Source organism: Macrotis lagotis, chromosome 2 (assembly GCF_037893015.1).
Source record: "Macrotis lagotis isolate mMagLag1 chromosome 2, bilby.v1.9.chrom.fasta, whole genome shotgun sequence".
Taxonomy (NCBI): Eukaryota; Metazoa; Chordata; class Mammalia; order Peramelemorphia; family Peramelidae; genus Macrotis; species Macrotis lagotis.
In genome coordinates, this window is record NC_133659.1 from 333,967,851 (window position 1) to 333,973,490 (window position 5,640).

Below are 5,640 nucleotides of genomic sequence, written 5' to 3' on the forward strand. Positions count from 1 at the left end.
ACTTAACATTGTGAGTTCCAAATGATATCCCTCCCTTCCCTTCCCTTGCTCCTCATTATAAATACTTGGTCCAGAATGATTAAAATACTTTCATTAATTCTTCTCTGCAAAGAAGGACCTCCTCTCTCTTTTTTTTTTTTTTTAGGTTTTTGCAAGGCAACGAGGTTAAATGGCTTGCCCAAGGCCACACAGCTAGGTCATTATAAAGTGTCTGAGGTCGGATTTGAACTCAGGTCCTCCTGACTCCAGGGTCATGCTCTTTCCACTGTGCCACCTAGTTGCCCCAGGACCTCCTCTTTTAAGGAGAGAAGGCCCTGCATGATAAGAATGTTGAGTCTTATATGCAGTTTGAAAGACTTGTTACTCCCCTTCATACCAATCATTGGTCAGGGTCACATTCCGCCTATATGTTTTCTCCACCCTGGTCAATATACTAATGAGCATGGAGTGAACATTAACATGCATAAACCTCCTTGAGCAGACACAAAGGACCCAGGGTCAATTGGGAACCCAATGGGGCAGGCCTGATCTAATATGGGCAGACCGCAGTCTTTGTAATATTAGCTAACAATCTCCCCTTACATTCTGGAGGAAGCCAAACACCTCCCCACACTCCTTACAGTAAGCAATCCAATTCCATATTAGTCATTTTGTAAAAGAAGATTCAAATAAAAGAAAAAAATCAAGGAAGTAAAATGAAAAATGACTTGCTTCAATCTATATCGGTTCTTTCTCTAGAGGCAAGTAGCATTCATCGTTAACCCTTTGGAATCATCTTGAATCATTGTATTGATGGAAATAGCTAAGACACTCACAATTCTTCATCTCACAATACTGCTGTTACTGTGTACAATATTTTCCTGGTTCTGCTTATTTCACTTTGCATCAGTTCATGTCTTTCCAAGTTTTCCTGAAATCATCCTGCTTATCATAGCACAATAATATACCACAGCTTGCTTAGCCATCCCTTTGATTTCCAGTTCTTAACCACCACAAAAAGAGCTCCTGTAAAATTTTTGTACCAGGTGGCTAGGTGGAGCAGTGGATAGAGCACTGGCCTTGGAGTCAGGAGTACCTGAGTTCAAATCCGACCTCAGACACTTAATAATTACCTAGCTATGTGGCCTTGGGCAAGCCACTTAACCCCGTTGCCTTGCAAAAACTAAAAAATAAAATTTTTTGTACCAATAGGTCCTTTTCCCCATCTTAGGATCTCTTTGGGATACAGACCTAGTCATTATATTGCTGGTTCAAAGGGTATGCACAGTTTTATAACCCTTTGAGTAAAGTTTCAGGTAGTTTTCCAGAATGGTTGGATCAGGTCACACCTCCACCAACAGTGCATTCGTCTCCCAACATTCAACATTTTCCTTTTTTGTCATGTTAGCCAATATGATGGTATCTCAGTTGTTTTTTCATTTCCCTGATCAATAATGATTTAGAGTATGTTTTCATATGACTATAGAAAGCTTTGATTTCTTTGTCTGAAAACTGCCTGTTCATATCCTTTGACATTTATCAATTGGGGAATAGCTTGTATTTTTATAATTTTGACTCAGTTCTCTTTATACTTGAGAAAGGAGATCTTTATCAGAGATACTTTCAACATTCACTTTTATAAGATTCTGAGCTCCAAATTTTTCTCCTTCCCTTGCCTATCCCCTCCCTAAGATAGCTCTGGTATAGATTACTCATGTACAATCATTTAAAATACGTTTTCTTATTAGTCACGTTCTGAAAGAGGAATCAGAACAAAAAGGAAAAACCATGAAAAAGAAAAGACAAAAAAGTCTGTTTTGAAAAGCTAAGTCTATCACAGTTGATCATCACACAATGTTGCTATAAAAATTGTACAATGGGGGCAGCTAGGCGGCACAGTGGATAGAGCACCGGCCCTGGAGTCAGGAGGACCTGAATTTGAATCTGGCCTCAGACACAATAATTACCTAGCTGTGTGACCTTGGGCAAGTCACTTAACCCCATTGCCTTGCAGAAAATAAAAAAAAGTATACAATGTTCTCCTGGTTCTGCTTATTTAACTCAATATCAACTCATGGAAGTCTTTCTAGGTTTTTTCTGAAATCCGCAGAGTAGCCTCTGGATTTTGTGGGTTCTGGAATCCCAAAGAGACAGGGCTAGCCATTCACAAAGGTGTAGTGTTAGGAAAACTAAGTCTCTCCCCTCTAGCAAAGATGCCCTTTCAACATACCCTACTCCTTCTCTCTGCTTCTCTCTGACCCTTTGTCCGGACCAGCCCCATGTCCTCAGGAAGGGTCCCCAGGTCAAGACCCTTGTTTCTGGAAGTGCCCAGAGGCTGGACCTTAGTTTCTCTTCAGAAGTCAGGGCTCAGTTTTCTAATACTGTTCTGCTGGGGGTGGGGGTGGGGGTATTGTCCCTAGAACTTTGACTCGACCACAGCTCTGCTTCCTCTCCTTCCTGTGACCCAGGTTCCCAAGGTGGCTTTCGAAATGATTCCCCACTGCACCTGTGTGAGGAGCATGGTGGGGGAAAGGGTGGCCTCAGGCTGGGGGGGGGGGGGTGGCCAGGGGGTGTGATGCCCCTTGGTGCTAAATCTGCCTGTGCTGACTTGCTGGGCACCTTGCTCAGGACCATCTGAAGACAACCACATTAGCCATCTCATATTTCTCCTTTCTGCTCCCCCCGAATGGTTTCTTCAAACCATCCAGTTAAACAGGGAAATGTATCATTATCCCCATTTTACAGTAGAAGAACCAGAAGCCTTAGGAGGTCTCATGGTGAAGTGTAAACTTTGGCCAAAGTCACAGAGAAGATTGGCTTGTGGTCAAAAGCTAGTAAGTGGCAGGGATAGGGTTTGCACTCAGAAGAAAAGAGAAGAAGAGATAGACAGGTCATTGTCTAATAGTCAAATCCTGTCTTGTGAAACCTTGGAAAGTCATTTCCTCCTTGGACCTCAGTTTCCTCTTCTGTAAAATGAAAGGTTGGGGCTAACTGGCCTTGAAGGGACCTTCCAGATTTCCTGTTTCCATCTCTCTAGCTTCCCCAGTCTCTACTCCATCCTCACTTGACCCTTACCCCTTGCATTTTTCTATCCCTGGACTTTTGCTCAAGTTGTACCCCCCGCCATGGGCCCATCCTTTAGTACCCTCCAGGGCTCCTGCCCTGACTGCTCTCCTTTCCTTGGTCCCTTGGTGCCTCCAGGGGTGTTGTCTCTAGGGCTAGTACCAGGTCCCTTCTAGGAACACACAGTTGTCATTGGGCAGACCACTTCCCCTCTCTGGGCCTCAGTTTCCTTCTCTGTAAAATAAGATGGCTTCTCTTTGGACCATATAGCAGGATGGAACCCCAGCACTCACCTAGTAAAATCAACATGCTCAGGGTCACCCAGATAGCATGCTTCTAAAGAGACAGAATTTAAGCTCCAGAATGTGGCAGAGCAAGATTTTGGAACCACATCCTTGGTTTATGAGCCCTGATATTTTCCCACTGTAGCTTACCATTTACTTGGATCCATGTTTTTAAGGTTCCCTCCAGGCCTGTTTACCCGATCCTACTCAGCACTTCCTTTGGGTTCCATTGCCAAGCATCTGGCAGATTAAGTACGGGTACTCTTTCATTATTTTTTCTTTTAAATGGTATTTTATTTTTTTTCCAATTACATATAAAGTCAATTATTAACATTCAATTTTATTTTTTTTGTTTTTTTAAGAAAGATTTTATTTATTTTGAGTTTTACAATTTTCCCCTCATTCTTGCTTCCCTCCCCCCACCCCCCACAGAAGGCATTCTGTTAGTGTTTACACTGGTTCCATAACATTCATTTTTAAATAAAATTTTGAGTTCCAAATTTTCTCCCTCTTTCCTCCCTGAGACAGTAAGCAATCTGATATAGGTTACACAAATGCAATCATGTAAAACATATTTCTATATTAGTCAAGCTGTGAAAGAAGAAACAGAATTTAAAAAAAAACCATGAATAAGATAAAGAAAGTAAAAATAGTCTGCTTTGATCTACGTTCACACGCCATTAATTCTTTCTCTGGAGGTGGATGGCGTTTCCATGGATCATTCTATTGCTAAGAACTAAGTCGATCATAGTTGATCATCACACCATGCTGTGTCCTGTTATTTTTTAATTAGATAATATTTTGTTTCCTAAAAATTCATAGCCTCCTGCAGTCCTCTCCATCTACCCACACCCCATAAGACTGAGTTGACCCTTACCTGTCCTCCCCAAAGCCAGGCACTCATTGAATAAAACCGGATCCAGGGTGCAGCCCAAACCCCACCCATTAGAATGTGAGTGCCTTGGGGCAGGGCTGGTGTTCTGCCTGTCTTCATATCCCTGGTCCCCAGCACACCGTCTGGTATAGTATATATTCACTTAATTGATATTTGTTGACTTACTCAATCCACAACACATGACCTTGCCCCAGAGTCTGAGGACCGCTACCCTCTCACCCCAACCCTCAGGTCTCTCCTCTCCTCTACCTAGTAAACTTGGTGGACATGCTTAAGATGTAGGGAGACGAGGACGGACAGAAAATGATTAGGATGTGGAGATGCGACAGACAGACAGAGAGAAAGAGACAGAGACAGAAGGAGAGACCGAGAGAGACATTATGGTGTTAAAGGGGAAAAGCTGGAAAGCCCTTGGAGGTTACCTGGCTCAGCCTTGTCATTTGACAGAGATAGGCAAAGGAGGCTCAGTGATGACTAGAGATGGGGCTATAAGGAGGTGAATGGGGATACTGGGAAGGACATAAAGACAATGACAGACAGCTAAGGAGGAGCAGGGATGGTAACTGGGGACTAAGGTTGAGGCAATGATAGGAGAGAGGGATAGAGATAGAATTCGGGAACTGAGGGACAGGAAGATAGTAGTGGACAGAGACAAAAAAGAGGGGGGAAATTGTGGAGGACAAGAATTGGGACAGAGTGGGGCCCACGCGGGAGGCCTGCATGAACATGGGTCATAAAGCCAGGCTCAGTAAACATGTCGACTGATGGGTTGAGGGGGTTGAGAGAAGCCAAGCTTTGACTACTATCCATTCTGCATGTTCATTTATCCTGTGGTATCTACCTACAGCCCAAACCTGACCTGGCTGCACAGGTACTCTACATAAAATACTGTTTTGAGGTATGGAATAACCTTTATTTCACCTCCCTTGTCCAAACACATCCTCAGGGAGCCATGGGCTCCTTGAACACTTGTCCCATATGGACATGACCTCCACTGGCTCCAGGGGAAAGAGGTATAAGTGGTAGCATCTTGTCCTCAGTCTCCCTGGGCTTGGCACTCTGCCTAGGAACCCAGCTGTGGCTCTGACAATAAACTAGGGGGAGTAAAGAGAATTAGGGAAAGAAAAAAAGAAAGTGAGGAAGGGGGGAGAGACAGAGAGAGAGGAGATTGAACAGAGAGACCAATAACAGACTGAAGCAGGAGAAAAAGAAAGAAATGGAAAAAAGAAAAAAAGGTGAAAGATGGAAGAGAAGAGAGACAGGAAAAATGAAATGGAAGAAAAAGGTAAGAAAGGTAAAGAGACACCAAGCAAGAGACAGAGAGTAAAGATTGTAATTTTTTTTGAAGGGTAAAAACCAACCAACCCACCCTCAATATGGAGTACAACAGTTCAGGGAAGATTGGGGCAGCTAGGTGGT